The sequence below is a fragment of the Leuresthes tenuis genome, unplaced genomic scaffold, assembly GCF_036924035.1.
Source record: "Leuresthes tenuis unplaced genomic scaffold, fLeuTen1.0.hap1 SCAF_24, whole genome shotgun sequence".
In the NCBI taxonomy this organism is placed as follows: Eukaryota; Metazoa; Chordata; class Actinopteri; order Atheriniformes; family Atherinopsidae; genus Leuresthes; species Leuresthes tenuis.
Window position 1 is genome coordinate 26,722,647 of NW_027325378.1, and position 18,802 is coordinate 26,741,448.

The window sequence follows — 18,802 nt, forward strand, 5'->3', positions numbered from 1 at the left end:
GGTATCTCTCTGCTTCAAGGTGTCTCTCTGGTCTTATGAGATACTAAAATTGGTATAGTAATTTGACTCATCCTTCTGTTTATGCAACACGGAGAGGTGTGAAGCATGTTTTGGACTTACAAAAGTGCATGTGGCTCCACTGTCCACCAACATCGGAGTTTTCTTATCTGCGATTACAACCTGCAGCATCGGTTCTTCATTAGCTCCTACGACTACGATCGGGAACTGACCTTCCCCTCTAGGATTCTCTGGGCACCCCGAAAAATCAAAATTTGGCCTCACCCAAGGATTCACCAGGATAAATATAACGTAACATGGGTTTATCATGGTTTCCACAAGCTAACATGACACCTATATCTATCAGTACACCTGTGTGGTTTGATCCAGTTCATCTGAATTAACAATGTGAAAATATAACAATGACAATTCCAACTCTTTTTCTTTTTGGGGATTCGACAAAAGTGGGCAAGTCTTTGTGCGCTTATGAGGATGAAGACATCAATCGTGTGAATGTATAACAGATTAAGTGAAATACTTGGGTTGGACATCGATAGAGGAAGACACAGAAGATCTAGTAGTAAGTACATCATTGATAAGCGTGTTTAACTAGACTATAGCAGAGAACAGTTAGTTAACATGGGAATCACTTTATAGGACTGATACTGATATACCTATTTGTATATTGCATCATATCTATTCTGAGGAGGTGCTTTCTGGGGATGTAGTTCAGCTGAATGGCAGCTGGATGGCAGCTGACCCTGCGAGGCCTGGTCTGAAGGCTACCACAGGGAAGGACACCAAACTGTTCAGAAGAATTATTTTCTATATGAAGAATCAAGATAACGAAAGATTAAAAAGAAACTGCATGTAAGAGCCATGGGTGTCAGCTACTGTAGGTTTTTCTTAGCTTTTTTGATAATTCAATATCTGCTGTTGAGAAAGTGACTAAAATCTATATTTGGGTGATATCTGTTGTCCAGTAGCTTCGGTTGGGCCAGATATCAATAAGAGTAATCAGGGACTCTGAACGGCTAGTCACTCCGCTCTCTGAAACCACTCCTTGGTTAACTCTTGGTGAGAGCTCCTCTCACTAAAGCAAGAGTTTAAAAAAACTCACTACAGCACGCTGAAAGAAATCAAAACTGCACAGAAGAGCCTTTTGTATTGGCCAGTGTAAGTTTTTCTAAGCGTATTTGCTATTTCAATATCTGCTGGGGTTTTTTGTTGTTTTTTTTTTCCCTTGTCCTGTCCAGCATTATGGCAACAGAATTGTAATTTGAATGCCTTTTATGCCAAACAGATTTGCTTTGCCAAGGGAAGCTTTATGAATGTAAAACTCCCCTTGATGCCCATTTATTTATTTTTGTTACAATATTTCACATGTAATAGTGCCGAACCGGACCGGGGGACAGGGAAAGAGGAAGAGCAAAGAAGAAGAAACAGAACAAAAATTGAAAGAAAAACCAGACAACCAGCTGCTACACCTGTAAAAACAAAACAGACGACAATCCACGGCCTCTGTTGGGAATCCAGCCTTAGAGCCACCAGGAGCACCTGAAAGCAGACAAGCAGAGAAAAAAACAAACACACAAACAAAAAAAGCTCAAGTAGCGGCAATCGCATACAACACAACTGTGGATATAGATGACCTGACACCACAGGATAATACATCAACTGCTTAGCGAGCCTGCTACTGGGCTAGTGTGTGTGTGTGCATGAACATGCAAAACGCATGGCACAGGACCTACATGATAACCGTGCTTAGTAATGAGTGTATAAGTGTACAGGGCCACAATCCACAGCCCCCCCAAGCAATCAGAAGCAGGCAGAGAGGTTCACAAGACCCAGGCCACCAGCAGCCCCAACGGAGCACAGAACACAGGAAGCCCACCGCAGGGACAACCACGCATCCACCCAGAACTGCACGGAAAGAACTGCACGGAACTGCACGGAAAGAACTGAGTGTCTGCTAGTGTAAGTTTTTTCTAAGCTTCTTGCCTAATTCAATATCTGTTGTTGTTGTGAGAGTGATCAAAACCCATCTGTGGGTGAAACCTGTTGCCTAGTAGCCTCAGTTGGGCCATGGCAAAGCAATCAGAGTATTCAGGAGCTGTGAAATGGCGGTCACTCTCCTCTCTGAAAACACTTGCTGGTTAACTCTCCGTGGGCGGTCTCAGCCTAGTGCAATTAACCAACATAAAGTAAGGGGTGGCGCCTGAAGCGTCAGCCATTCTCGTGTGAAGACATTCTTGGGTAAAGACTAGCGTGTCTACCTGCGCGTGTCCACCGAGCAAGGCCACTGAACAAGGCAAACCTGTCCTACTTGCCTCATCCTTGTCGCTCTGGCCTCTCCACCTGCTTTAAAATGTGCCTCAAACCCATTCCCATTCCTGTTGTCTCCGGCTCGCACAGAAGGTTTCATACAACCAAACGCCACCCCAACCTTAACAACCTCCGCTCTCTAAAGCCCACTTCACTCTGTGACACACCCTTGTCTGTGGGGTTGTGGAATTGCCAATCGGCGGTAAACAAAGCAGATTTCATTATGGCTTATGCTAATCACCTGTCTCTTGACATCCTGGCTCTCACTGAAACATGGATTAAGCCTGAAAACACAGCTACCCCGGCTGCACTTTCAACCAACCACTCATTTTCCCACACCTCTCGTACATCTGGGAGAGGTGGTGGAACGGGCATGCTCATTTCCAACAAATGGAAATACACCCAACTGCTACCTGAAGCTAAATACAATACCTTTGAATACCACGCCATCTTGGTAACTGCACCGGTCAAAACCTATATGATTGTCGTATATCGCCCACCAGGACAACTCGGTGACTTTCTAAATGAACTCGACACCTTGCTCTCTTCTATCTTGGAGCATGACTGTAACACAATTGTCCTTGGTGACATGAACATCCACCTTGACAGTCCTAACTCTTCTGATTTTCTGTCACTAATGCACTCGTTTGAGCTACAACTGATCAGCACTCCTCCGACCCATAAAGCTGGCAAAGTGCTCGATCTCGTTTTCTCAAGAAACTGTGCCACTTAGGCCCTATCTGTCACACCTCTGCAGTTCTCTGACCACTATTTCATTCAGTTCAGAGTGAGTCTCCCGAGAAGACCATCTGCTTCTACCCCTATGGTTTCCTTCCGCCGCAATCTCCGCAACCTGTAACCCACCCGCTTCTCCTCCGTTGTTGCCTCCGCTCTTCCAACCTCCAGCACATTCTCCTCCCTTCAGGTTAATGATGCCACGGAGTCCCCTTGCTCTACTCTGAGCTTATCTCTGGATAGTCTGTGTCCTCTATCCACCAAACCCTCCCGATCCTCCCAGTCTCACCCCTGGCTTAATGATATTCTCCGAGCGTTGCGCACCAATCTCAGAGCTGCCGAAAGGAAATGGCAAAAGTCAAAAGATCCGGCAGATCTAGCTAAATTCCAGGTGCTACTGTCATCATTCGCATCCAGTGTCACTGATGCAAAAAAGTCTTTCTACATCAACAAGATTCATAATACTACTGACACCCGGAAACTTTTTTCCACCTTCAAAACTCTACTTAATCCTCCGCCTCAGTAGACACCTTTGCCTCATTTTTTACTGACAAAGTGGCAGCTATAAGCAAACAGTTTACCAAACCTGTTCCCACAAAATCTGCATGCAGAAGTCCTACTGCATCATTTTCCTCATTTACCCCTCTGACTCAGAGCAGTGTGTCTAAACTTCTCACATGTAGCCGTCCTACTACATGCCCGCTGGACCCCGTTACTACTAATCTTCTCCAATCCATTGCTCCTACTGTAACTGTGATTAATGCTTCACTGACATCGGGCACATTTCCTACCACAAACAAGCTCAGGTTACACCGCTGCTCAAGAAACCTTCCCTCCCTCCAACTCATGTGGAGAATTATCGGCCGGTCTCTCTCCTCCCGTTTCTGTCTAAAATCATTGAAAGGGCGGTCTTTAAGCAGGTCAACGATTACCTCTCTCATAACAACCTCCTTGACCCAAACCAATCTGGGTTTAAAAGTGGACACTCCACCGAGACGGCTATGTTAGCTGTGACAGAAGCCTTAAAAGAAGCCAGAGCGACAGCTAAGTCCTCTGTACTTATCCTGCTCGACTTATCGGCTGCATTTGACACTGTCAACCCCAGTATTCTTTTGTCCATGCTCTCAAGCATGGGCATCACAGGGAGAGCACACTCCTGGTTTTAATCGTACCTCACTGGTCGATCCTTCAAACTATCCTGGCTTGGTCACACTTCTGCAGCGCACCACCTTGCCACAGGGGTCCCCCAAGGCTCAGTACTGGGACCTCTTCTCTTTGCCATATACACCAACCCACTGGGACAGATCATCCGATCACATGGTTTCTCATACCAATGTTATGCTGATGATAGTGGGGCGGCTGTAGCTCAGGAGGAAGAGCAGTCGCTCACCAATCGGAAGGTCGGTGGTTCGACTCTGGCTTCAGGATACATGTCGTCCTTGGGAAAGACGCTGAACCCCACGTTGCTCCCCCAGTGTACACTTTATCTTTCTGCACTTCCTTCTATGCCTGCATCCTATCTCTACTCTGTCACCTCTGACATAGTCAGACTAGTGGGTTCCTTCTATGTAGTTTATTGTTAGCTTTATATAGCTTGTTAAATCTTCATTTGTAAGTCGCTTTGGATAAAAGCATCTGCTAAATACATAAACATAAACATAAACAGAAGACTGCAGAGGAAGCCCCTGGACAGAGCCCCCATAAGCATAGGGCAGAGGCCCCCCAGGAACCAAGGGCAACAGCCCACCGACCCCGCAACCAGGCAATAGGGGTGTGGGAAGAACCTCATGGTGATCTCAAAACGAGGCATTCCCAGAATGTTGAACTATTCCTTCGATCAAAATAAAACTCCAACAAAATGGAAAAAAATGCAATGATACACAAATTAAAGAGGTTTTTTTTATGTTCAGTTACATAAACATCTCCATATTTTACATATGACTTGAAATTAATTTGAGTCATTTCTCATTTAACAGACATGAGTCTATCTGAACATTATTCAAATCATACCACAATACCATAATGTTACTACACTGAAACCACATTCACACACGAATACAATACATACATGAACTTATTAAAGTATCTCATACACACTGGCCTTATCTAATCGTTCAATAGTGGGAGGAGTTAAAAAAAAAAAGTTAAATGAAATGCTCCCCAGAAAATCAAGTTTAAAAAAAGAAAACAAAAAAATCAGCACATCAACCTTTTCTCTAGATATGTAGTGGCATCTATTACACTGTCCTGTAGTCTTAATATTTGTGGTTAAAATGTTTTTTTTTCTGCTCAAAACAATTCAATTCAATTCAATTCAATTTTATTTATATAGCGCCAGATTACAACAATTACAAAAACAATTACAAAAACAAAACATCTCAAGGCACTTAGGTAATATAGTCCAATTCAAGCCAATTGGAATTCAATTTATTGTAATCATAATCCAATTAATTCATATAGAGCCAATTCAAAAATTAATATCCTAGCTAAGGAAACCAACAGATTGCACCGAAACTTGTCTTCAGTCCAATCTGCCGTCCTGAGCGTGCCTGTGGCGACTGTGGAAAGGAACGACTCCCTTTTAACAGGAAGAAACCTCTGGCAGAACCAGACTCAGGAAGGGTGGCCATCCGCCTCGACCAGCTGGGGTTTGAGAAGACAGAAAAGAGGGAAAAGAGGGGGGAAAAACACCATAACGCCATTCAAAGGATATCTGTTGGAACAGGGAAACACAAGTTAATAACCACAATAATGTCACATGTACATAAAATCAATTGAGAAATTAAACAGGGGGAAAAAGAGAGCAAAGTGAGGAAAGGTTGAGTAGAGATTTGACATGTCAACAGTGAGCTCCCTCAGAGTAGGAGGATACATCAAAAGGAACAAATCAACAGAGTCAGGTTTAGTTTGTTTTATGCAATCTGCTGCAGTTGGACCATAGGTCACAAAATCTGGTATGCTAGATGTGGCTGGGCGTCGTGATCTTTTAAAAATCCTGTCCCTATTTTGCTTATTTTGAAGCATTTTTCTCTGGGTTTTTTTGGCGTTTTGTTTTCTTCCAGACATCTTCTTTTTTTTGGTTGTGGGGTCTCATTTTCCTCAGAGCATCTCCTTTTTTTTGGTTGTGGGGTCTCATTTTCCTCAGGGCAGTTTCCTTTTTTGGTTTGTGTTCTGGGTTTTTGGCTGGACACTGTGGGAGATTCACCAACTAGCAGCAATGGGTTTTCTTCAACACCAAATGCTGCAGGAGTGAGAGATGAGGGAGCAGGGGAGGGGGGTAGGGGACAGATGGTGTCTGCGGGTAGGTCTGGGCTTCTCAGGTTAAAATCATTCTCATCCTCCTGATAGGTCATCTCTGCTTCACCATTTAGCAGTCTAGCAGGCAAACGGCCTGCTTCGCCTTGGTACTCTCTATCTGACCCGGCACTATCACAGTCACTTTAATTGCATCTTTCTCAACTGTAGGAATGACTGTTATGCATAACACATCACTTTGGGGTTCTTTTAGGTCTAGAAGATCCAAATAAATAAATAATGATAATTTTAAGCTGTGTAGAAAAGAACATAAGAAAAATGGAATAAATAGATAAAACATTTGACACCTAGCATAACGCTATGACTATGTGGTATGCTCGCGGGAACAAATGTTGCTGTGCTTACATTTACTTTTTTTTTTACATTTACATTTATTTTGCGCACTATAAGGCTCACCTGATTATAAAGCGCACCCTCAATTATGGGGTCCATTTCTGTTCTTAACCCATACATAAGGTGCAGCTGATTATAAGGCGTAGTATTACCTAGTGTTCTCTGATTGGTTTATTGCTGCCAGCACACGTAGTGTATGTATAACGTCCCTGTGTCAGCGGGAAATGGTCCGACTGTCAAGGACAACATCGTCGGCCGTTTTTACACCTATAAACTTATAAACTGCACACCGGTCTGCATCACCCATCTCAGACTGAAGAACAGGCACTCACTGGGACATGAGCAAAAGCATTAATGATGACACGATCCAATCACTAAGTACGAGCTCTATACAATCTTCGCCCCATTCAGAGTGAATGGCTGGGATCCGCCTGACCCTGGATTCACACCGAACGCAAAGCGAATGACAGAAGTGGCCAGTTGCCATTCTTTTCCAATATACTAGAGCGAAGAGGCGCGGCAAAAGTGAACACGGTGGTAAGCGATGTGAAGGGAGAGTGGTGAGTGATGCGGAGAGAGATTAATGCCCCGATGACTGGTCGGCACTCCCCGTGGTAGATTCAAAATGGCAGTATCCGTGACGGATTTTGGAATCTGGTGCACACGTAAAGCGCACCGGATTAAATGGCGCACGGCCGTTTTTTGTGAAAATTTAAGGCTTTTAGGTGCGCCTTATGGTGCGGAATATACGGTATATCTATATTTTTCTGCCTGATATAGTGACTGAATTAAACTTTGAAGACCTTCTGATTTTCAGATTAAGTTCTTGCCCTGGGCTTTGCCTGAAAGTCAAGCATAGACTTTTATGAACAGGAATCTGGCCAGAGTTGTTTGTCTTATTTATCAACCTGCATGATGTGCTTGTACTTGCCAAGATAGTAGGATAGCCACATAGTAGGATGAACTGCACCAGATGCTTTAACAGTTTTGAATCTCTCTGGCACACACCACATACCGATCCTTTAAGTCTGTTGTTCCATCTGTTGCATTTTTAAGATGCTGCTGTTGTTCAGAGCTCAGATTACTCAGTGGCTGTGACACAATTACTGCTTGTTCAAGGTCTCCACTGTTTGCTTGTAATTGGGCGAGTTGCATGTCATGTCTTGCTAATCAAGATCTTCTTGGCTGTAAGGGTCATCTCCAATAAGTGAGAATAGCAGACTCCTGCTCACGGTTGTTAGCTAATCTGGTGTTGTGGTTGTTCCAAGCACATCTGAATAAATCCAATCGTTTCTGGATTTCTGGTTAATATCTACTATATATTATCATATTCTGGTTTCTATTTGAAGTGCCATTTTGTGGGTATTATCTTCAGGGTTCAGTATTTGTTCATCTTCAGATTAATAGAAGAAACTGTAGAAGTAGTGCATAACTTTTGTGAAAACATCTCTCCAAAGACCTTCAATTATTTTGGCTGTATACAGACAGGCCTGTAATGTCACCCATGGGTGCTCTAGGAACTACCTGGTGCCTGATGCCCTGGTTTGTTTGATGGTCACGTCTGGCCAATGTATTTGAAACACAAACACAATCTCCCGATTGTGGTAGTATGATTTTCATTGTGTTGTTGCTGCTTGAGTTGCATGGGTCCTTGCTTCAGGCTGCTCACTGATGCCATCTAAGGTAAGTGTGTTTTCCTGCTCCCATCCCCGTTTTATTTAACTGGCACATGTTCGGGTGATTTTCATCTGATGTCAGTGATTAAGGGTAAAATATTTTTTTGGCAGATTTTACCAAGGGAAAGAGCCTGTGCCTTCACTGGACAAGGCTCACATGTCCCAGGAACGGCTGGACCAAGCTTCCCAGCTGCATTATTTATTTATTTATTTTCTTTCTGAATTTTGTTTCCTATTCTCTAATTTTTCACTGATTTTAGAGCCTTCCTATAGGGTCCCCCTATGGTATATTTTTGTTTTGTTTTGTGAGGCATTGTATAGCTAGAAATAAAAGATTACCTAAGTTTGTAATGTATTGTTGTGTTTTAATATTTAACTATATTACATGGGATAAAATACACCCAACATTACTGTTGTTGTTGTTTGTTTTCTAAGGCTAAAAGAGCAACCAGAGTGTTCTCCCCTTTGTGGCGCAATCACACTTTGGAGGACAACACGTGCAGACCGTTGGCTTGAGAAATATTTGCCAGCACTGTCAAAGCTGTGTTGTCTGTGCTACAGTTAATGTAAGTTATGAGTCTGTAGTTCCTGTCAATACCAGTGTGTGTCACAATTACACACACTGGATTACTTCATTACATGAAAATCATCATAGAAAAGTCTAATACATTTTCATCAGATTCATAATAAACATAAAAAATTTGGAATATAAGATTTTTAGAGGTGTGAGAGGAGGATGGAGAAGCAGTCTTATTTGGAATAAGTCATATCATGAAAAACAATCTAACACATGCAAAGTTATTTGAGTCTGCATCACTCATCCAATATGGTTCCCTAATACTCCCCCCAGTACTTAGAAAGAGCCCATCCCTGATTACCAAATAGGACACATATTGCCAACTGTGTCACAGACTAATAGGAATCAGCACATATTATGTTCTCCTGGTCACAGTTTGGCCACTCAAGCTCTCGCTGCAGAACTATATGCAGTTCAGGGTGTCTCAAACACTTTTTCTAGGTATTACAATCCCATTGGCATTGAGATGCACCGTCATCATCTTTAAGAGAGTCTACAATTCAAGACAGTTACAATGATGTTGTAATAAGTAGACATATATAAATCCACAAGGGCATATTTTTGTAGTATGCATGCACCTGAGCCTGATCCTGGAAACAGGTTGTGGAATCTTTTTCTTGCTGAAATATGAAAACACTTTTTTATGCATATATGAGCAGCCCAGCAACCTTGCCTGGACTTTCACTGTTAAGCCTTGAGTGAGGAGCATCTCTATTTGCTCCCTGGAAATATCTATTTGTTCCCTTGAAAAAGTGCATGTTTCCCTCTTTTCCCTGAAATATGGAAATAAAATAATTAAGGAACATAATTACATGAACAATAGTAACAGGCTAAAACTGCTGGTTTACAATACCACCTTTCTCTACCTACTGGTAAAAAGTGCATTCACCGTAAGAACTGTACTTTTAGGTTCTTGTTCCTTACTTGGGTATTTCTGTAATATGATACCTTTTTGGACCTCACTAGTTAACTTGTTGAATTATCTTTTGACCTTACTAGTTATCTAGTTGGGTGCAAAATCCTCACTAGTGAAGATATTGGTACTCACTGGTTAACGAGTGCAAACAATTATAGGTTGCTAGTACACTAGTAAGGTGTGTTGGTAAGATAGAACTGTATACTGTTTTCTGCACACTCTCTGCTGTTATGGATACGTACAGATACATGTCGTACTCGTATCAACACACTGAGGAGTCTCATCTGCTCTTCTTCACATGTTGTAAAGAAAATTGTATTTCTGCATGAGTTCCTGTTTCTGCACACTCAAGACATCTGCTCCCTCCTTCCTCTCATTGGGACTCTTCTCCATTAGAGAGCTTCTTGCTGTGAAGTACATGTGAGAACAACAATTGTCGAAAAAATCTGGGCTTGATTGTCCAAGCTTTTCCCTGAAAGCTCCAATGTTCATGTGTGATAAAATGAAAATGATAAAATGGATAAAGATGAGCAGAGGTAGACACACAGGCAAAAACTGGAAGCATGTTGGAGAAGGTCAGGGCCGTATGCAGGGCTCAAAAAATACTGAGGTCATGAGTCAGAACTTCTAGGCGGGTTCGGGGGCATGCTCCCCTGGAATATTTTTTAATTCCGTTATTTAAATCTGGACATTTTCAGAGTCTTAAGGAGCATAAACAATATAATGACTTTCAGGGTTATTTGTTTGGTTTGTTATCAGAGAACATCACCCTCATCCTAAATGATTTGCAAATTAGTTACATTGTAAAACTGGAGAATGAATTTCATCAAGTCATGGATTAGGAATAAAAAGGGAATGAACTGTCCTGGGACAGAGGGATAATATATACAAATGCTTCATTTTCCTTAAGTATTTAAAATACATACCAAAGCCCATCATGTTGATGATAGTGACTAATCTGTTCACTCTTGTTAAGGAAAGCCAGCTTTTGAACACATTCCGATTATAATCTTAAACAATAGTTAAATTGTCATGCATCATACATCTGACTTTTAAAATGTATACAGTTCTGGCATAGTCTTTTCCTTTTATAGTACCTGCTCTCCCTCTATCTCGCTCTTCACTGCTCCTTTTTTTTCATATATATCTTTATTGGGTTACCAAGACAAAATCCAAGTTCAATCTGTAAAGGGTAAAATTCACCCATCCCCACCCCCCTTTTAGAACACCAACACCCCCCCCCCCCAAAAAAAAAAAAACAAACAAAAAAAATCAAAAAACAAACAAACAAAAAAAAAAAAACAGGAGGGGCAAACAGTAGCTTGACCAACAAAAACCAAAGCAAAAAAATAAAAAGGAATAAAAAGGAACAGTTAGAGGAGGGATCCAGAAATGCTTGAAGAGAGAAAAAAGAAGTTAATTATAATAAACTGTATGTTGCGCCTGGAGTTCGACCACCATATCTTCAAACCAAAGGCCAATACTGGCCTCTTTCAAAAACCTGACTGGAAAAAGGTCACAGCAGTATATTTTAATTAGAACCACCTGTCTTAATCATCTAAGGATGGAACAGAATCGAAAGAATGGGATTCCAAGTTTTATAGAATTTGTCAGAGCAATCCCTAATACTGTTCTTAATTTTTTCAAGTGCAAAAATGACATTAGACCCTTCAACCAAGAGTTAGGGGAGGGAGGATTCTTATCCTTCCAATGAAGTAAAATACGCCTGAGGGCTACCAAGGATGCAAAAGCGATAGAGTTTTCCCAGTTGGTGAAGTGTGTAAATTCCTCAGGTACACCAAAAATGGAGGTTAAAGGACTCAAAAGCACTGGTTTGTTTAAAGCTTTTGAAAAAGTATTATAAAAAGAGGACCAGAATGAGCTTAATCTTGGGCAGGAGAAGAACATGTGAGTATGACTGGCTGGTGACAGAGAGCATCTGTCACATGTCTCATTTGTATTTAAAAAAAATTTTAAGTTTAGTTTTGGAAAAATGTATCCTATTTGGGACCTTAAACTGAATTAGGGTCAGACTGGCGCAAGATGAGGTGGAATTAACCCTGTCAAGGGCTCTTTGCCATGATTTGTCTGACATCGAACCACCTAGCTCCTTTTCCCATGAATTCCTAGTTGCCAGTGGGGATGACAGTGATGCCAGGCTTAATTTGACCACAATTGAAATAAATCCACAGACCACAGGGAGAGACAGAATTACATCAATAAGAGTACAAGGTGGTTTGTGGGTATTTAATGAAATACAATGGACAAAATTTCTGGTTTGAAAATATCTAAATAAATGAGCTTGTGAAAGGGCAAATTTAGTTCAGAAGTCGTCAAAAGAAATAAAATATCCTTATAAAAAAGTTGATCAAAATTCACCAGTACTTTTTCTTTCCACAGAGTCAAGTGTCGAAGGTAAAAATAAGTGGTTTTCACAGATAGACATTAGTGGGGAAAGAGAGGTGATATTGAAGTGCTGTTTAAACTGTTTTAGGATCTATATAGCAGACAAAACTATATGATTGGAGGTGACTTTAGCAGGATGAGCATTTAAAGCGGCACGTATTAAAGCTGATAAAGAGACAGAGTTGCAAGAGTAGGCTTCCATCTGACACCAATCTGTGCTGGGGGAGTTGTACAAGGTATAGACTTTTTGAATATTAGCTGCCCAATAGTATGCCCTGAAATCTGGTAAAGCAAGGCAGCCGTCATCCCTTGTTTTTAGCAAAATTGAGTACTTTGCCCTTGGAGACTTCCCTGATGAAGTGAAATGAAATGTGAAATAGTCTTATATAAGTCTTTGAAAAATGCTTTGGGCAGGTATATAGGTAGACACTGAAAAATAAATAAAAATTTTGATAAGACATTCATTTTGATAGAATTGATCAGCACGTGTGCCTAATCTGAGCCACTGTTTTATTAAACAGTCACACTACTCTTGGCTCTTCAAATATAAAATCACCACAATTTAAGCAAAAAAAATAAAAAAATACTGAGGACACGACCTCGGTGTCGTCAATGGTAGTTACCGCCTTGGAGAAGGTACACTAGAATTATGAAAGGGAAATAAAACAAGACACAGCCAAGACCACAAAAAAGAGGAGCAAAGAAAATCTTGATGAAGACATGCAATTATAGTGTAAAATTGAAAATCAAGCAATTATGTTTCAATGTAAAAAGAAAAAAAAAAGGTTGGGAGAAATATTTAGCTTTTTTTAAGTAGGAAATAAATAAACACAGGCATCTAAGCCAGCAGACATAGATGAGCCTTTTCTCTGATTTTGATGTGTTGATAGTTCTTAAGAAAAAAGGTCAAGAGTTTATTGCAATCTGCAGTGGTTGGTCCCACCACTTAGTCACTTCTTATTAATCTACCCTTTGGCAGAAACCACAGCCTGCACACACAATCGGTATACAGCTAAGAGTCTTTTAAATTTTGATGAAGGAATTTTCTGCCACTCTTCCTGCAGATTAGTCAATGTCCTGTGTCATTCTCAGGTTGTCTTCTAGCACGGTAGGCTTAAGATGTCCCAATAGATTTTCACTGATGTTCCAAAAGATTAAGCTTCATATGTAACTCTCCTTGTCAGATATGATAAGAAACTTTACTTATCCTCACTCCAAGCAGATATTATTTGCAAACTTCAGCTGTTTGGACAAAACCTCTGTCCCTGATTGTTCTGCTGGCCTAGCATCAGTATGCGGGTTAACATTTAGGGATGGGTATTGTTAAGAATTTAGTAATTCCGGTTCCATTATTGAGATCACTTATTGATTTGTTTTTTAAGGTAAACAAAGGAACAAGAAATTTGTGCTGAAAAATAAATAAATAAAATAAAAAATGGACCAGACTCAGTGAATAATCCCCTATGATCCCTATATAGATCAGTGGGCAGTGCTGGCCAACATGTCATTGGGGTCATCAGGTGGGAACCTCCTTTCATCGGTGTTTCGTCTAGTTGGGCCCACGACACCTCCAGGAGGCTAGACAGTGAACACTGGTGTCCCAGAGTCACTCCCCTCATGCCAGCCATCATTTTTCCTGACACAACAACAAGTCTTTTTTTTTTTTTTTTTTTTACCCCAGCCTCTTACCACACCAGTCATAAACCCTGGTTCGGGTAGGGGTAGAAATAGAATAGGCAAAGATAAGAAGGAATGGGATTCAAACCCTGTTTTGGATATGGTGTAATGAAAGTAAGGAGGGTGCCAGAGGTGGAGGCAGGACAAAACACACTAGAAGATTTAGCAGTCATATTCAACTAAACAGTCCTACAATCACTACAAATGCCAGCAAAAACAAGGACATATAGGCCAAATTACCTAAATTGGCTGTCTGGTTTCAAAAGGCTCACATGGGCCACACTCTCCACTTAAATATATCCTGGAATTCTGCCTTGCTTCTTCTAAGAGTCTGTTTACCCTAAGTTCTCCCTCTGCTGGGCCCCCAACCACTATTGCTTCTTCTAATCCAAATCCACTGACGAGACTTTACTGCTTCATCTGACACTTCCTTCGCTATTTTCCTCACACTTTGTCCACTTACACCCAACTCCATCAACAATGAGACAACAGACTTTGCAACAAATTCTCTACATCCTACTTCCACTGGACAGATCCTAACTTTCCATCCTCGCTGCTCTGCTTCTGTCCCCAACTCCACATACCTAAGCTTTTTCCTTTCATATGCTTCTGCCACTAATGCCTCCCAAGGAACAGTCAGCTCTATGAAATAGACTAATTCTACTCCTAGACAGCAAGACCCCTGCCAAATTTGACCAGTGACGACATGTTTAGCCGTATGTCCTCATTCAATCGCTGGTTGTATAGATGGTGTCCAGCAAACAACGTGGGCTACATAGATAATTGGCAATCTTTCTGGAGAAAACCTGGTCTGATGAGGAGAGACGGCATCCATCCCTCTTTGGAAGGAGCGGCTCTCATTTCTAGAAATATGGACGAATTTAATAGTCATCCAAAAACATGACAAGCCAGGGTTGAGACCAGGATGCAGAGTTGTAGTCTTACACACTTCTCTGCGGCTTCTCACCTGATGCTGCCCCCCCTCAATCAAAAAACACAAAAGGAGCAGATCCTCTTGTGCAAAAAACTTTAACTGAACAAAAACATCAAACTATTAAATGTGGTTTGCTGAATATTAGATCTCTCCTTTCAAAGTCTCTGTTAGTGAATGATTTGATTTGTGATCATCATATTGATATATTTTGTCTTACAGAAACCTGGCTGCAGCAGGAGAATCATGTTAGCATTAATGAATCAACTCCCTCTGACTATTTAAATGTTCACGTTCCTCGAACCACAGGCAGAGGAGGAGGAGTGGCAGCTGTCTTCAGATCAGGGTTACTAATCAATCGTAGACTCAAGATTAGTTTTAGCTCTTTTGAATTTCTGATTCTCAGTTTTTCCCACCCAAGGTGGAAATCACAAAAACCTCTTGTGTTTGTTGTTGTGTATCGTCCACCTGGCCCTTATTCTGAGTTTCTGTCTGAATTCTCAGAGTTTTTATCCCAGTTAGTGCTAAGTACAGATAAAGTCATTGTAGTGGGTGACTTTAATATTCATGTAGATGTTGAAAATGACAGCCTAAATAATTAACTTTAATTCTATATTAAACTCTATTGGATTTTCTCAAAGTTTTCACAGACCTACTCACTGCCTTAATCATACCCTTGACCTTGTGCTGACTTATGGCATTGAGAATGAACATTTAATAGTGTTCCTTCAAAATCCTGTCTTGTCTGACCATTTTTTAATAACTTTTGAATTTACATTACTTGACTATATGGTTTCTGAGAATAATTTTACATATAAAAGGTGTCTATCAGAGAAAGCTGTAACCAGATTTAAAGAGTTAATTTCATCATCCTTTTCTTCACTGCCATGTGCAGATATGACAGAGAATGGCTACCTAAATTTTACTCCAGTAGAACTTGACTCTCTTGTTGACAGCACTATAGCTTCAATGCGTACAAAACTGGACAATGTTGCCCCTCTGAAAAGGAAGGTAATCACTGATCACAGTTGATCTCTCTGAGCTAACAACAGCAATTGTCTCTTCTAAACCATCAACTTGTATGTTAGACCCAATCCCAACCAGACTGTTCAAGGAGGTTTTCCCTTTAATTGACACTTCCATATTGGATTTGATCAATCGGTCTTTGTTGACAGGATATGTACCTCAGACTTTTAAGGTTGCTGTAATTAAACCTTTACTTAAAAAACCCTACTCTTGATTCAGAAGTGTTGGCTAATTATCGACCTATATCCAATCTCCCTTTTTTGTCTAAAGTTCTTGAAAAAATAGTTGCAGTTCAACTTTGTGATCATTTAGATAGAAATAATCTGTTTGAAGAGTTTCAGTCAGGATTAAGAGTGCGTCATAGCACAGAAACAGCACTGGTGAAAGTTACCAATGATCTCCTCTTAGCCTCTGATAGCGGACTTGTTTCTGTGCTTGTCCTGTTGGATCTCAGTGCTGCATTTGATACGATCGATCACAGCATTCTGTTACAGAGACTTGAACATGTTATTGGGATTAAAGGAACTGCATTAGGCTGATTTAAGTCATATTTATCTGATAGATTCCAGTTTGTTCTTGTAAGTGAAGAATCTTCCTCACACATTGGAGTAAGTCATGGAGTTCCTCAAGGTTCTGTGCTTGGACCAATTCTTTTTACTTTGTACATGCTTCCATTAGGTAACATCATCAGACAGCATGGCATAAATTTCCATTGTTATGCTGATGATACTCAGCTGTACTTATCTATGAAACCAGATGAAACCAATAGGTTGGTCAGACTACAACCCTTTCTTAAAGACATAAAGACCTGGATGACTCAGAACTGTCTGCTTTTAAATTCAGACAAAACTGATGTTGTCCTCTTTAGACCTGAGCACTTCAGGGAGAAATTGTCTAGTTATATAGTTACTCTAGATGGTATTTCCTTGGCTTCTAGTTCTACAGTGAGGAACCTTGGAGTTATTTTTGACCAGAATTTATCATTTGACGCACATATGAAACAGGTTTCTGGGACTGCCTTCTTTCACCTTCGTAATATTGCTAAAATCAGGAACATCCTGTCTAAGAATGATGGAGAGAAACTAGTTCATGCATTTGTTACTTCAAAATTAGACTACTGTAATTCCTTATTATTGGACTGTCCCACATATTCTCTGAAAAGCCTCCAGCTGATCCAAAATGCTGCAGCCAGAGTTCTGATGAGAACTAACAGGAGAGATCATATTTCTCCAGTTTTAGCTTCTCTTCATTGGCTCCCTGTTAAATTCAGAATATAATTTAAGATTCTTCTCCTCACATTTTAAGCTCTTAATGACCAAGCTCCATCATATCTTAAAGATCTCATTGTAAGATATTTTCCTAACAGAGCACTTTGCTCCCAAACTGCAGGTTTACTTGTTGTTCCCAGAGTTTCTAAAAGTAGAATGGGAATCTTTTCTGTCTTCTCAAACCCCAGCTGGTCAAGGCGGATGGCCACCCTTCCTGAGTCTGGTTCTGACAGAGGTTTCTTCCTGTTAAAAGGGAGTCGTTCCTTTCCACAGTCGCCACAGGCACACTCAGGACGGGAGATTGGACTGAAGACAAGTTTCGGTGCAATCTGTTGGTTTCCTTAGCTAGGATATTATTTTTGAATATGCTCTATATGAATGCATTGGATTATGATTACAATTAATTGAATTCCAATTGTCTTGAATTGGACTATATTATTTAAGTGCCTTGAGATGACAATTGTTATAATTTGGCGCTGTATAAATAAAATGTAATTGAATTGAATCGAAGACTATATCAGGCCTTAGATTTGTAGAGGCTATTTCTTGGGGAACAACAAGCTTTCCTCCTAAATCTACCTGCATTTCCGAATCACAAGCATTCTCTAAGCTGCCTTGCCTCCTTATTATCGTATTAACTTTCTGCCCCTCCTGAACAAACTAAATTGCCACTCTTTTCACCTGAGGCCTTCCTAAATTTACCTGTCTTCATTCATCTTCAATACTTGCAGTTAAGCTTTTTAAAACTTGGTTATGTCGCCACGTATACCGTCCTTGTGACAGACTAACCTTACAACCTGACAGAATGTGCTTTAAAGTTGCAGTACCTGAATATAACAAACATAACATGTCTCCGTTTACCCAGAGTTTTAGGTTCTGGGGAGTTGTCAATACATCATATGTTGCGCCTATCAAAAATCTAATACTCCTTTCCTCCATGCTTGACAGCTCCTTCCAACTAAGCTTTTTCTTCTCTACATCTTCCAAATTCAACCACTGTCCCTGCTTAGCCTAAGCCACTGCCTTTACACCCCTTAACATTTCCTCCTGGCTACAAACCTGCTCAACAACTAACTATAGTACATTTAAACTCCTCTACTAGACTAGATACTGGGAGCTGGAGTATGCCTTTCCCATACAGTGCCACAGTACTTAAGCAACTAGGAACACCTAGCCACTTCCTAATGTAAAAGCTAACCAATCTTTCCATTTTTTTCTGCAACATATAATGGAATCTCATACACAGACCAATAGAACAATCCATATTGCAGACACCACAGCTTCAACTTTCCTGGAAGCCCTGACTTATCTATTCTATCCAATCCCTCGGCAACATCTTTCCGAAACTGCCCTGCCTGCTCTCCATCATTTATGTCGGCCTGGTACCACCTACCTAAACTCTTTACTGCCTTTTCCCTAATTACTGGAATTTTTTCTTCATCTATTACAAACTTTCTATCACTTAATTTCCCTCTACTTATTGAGATACTTCTAGACTTAGTAGGTTTAATTTTCATACCAGCCCACTTTAGATTTTTGTTATGTCTCTCAAGTATTTTCCTCATACATGGTACTGTTGTAGTCACCAACGTCACATCATCCATGTAGGCCCTAATTGGT

General features: G+C 40.7%; 1 pseudogene; it reads left to right on the forward strand.

Moving 5' to 3' along the window:
* Positions 1–2,365: 2,365 nt before the first annotated feature.
* On the forward strand, positions 2,366–17,207 carry LOC140284441 (uncharacterized; annotated as a pseudogene).
* Positions 17,208–18,802: the final 1,595 nt, after the last annotated feature.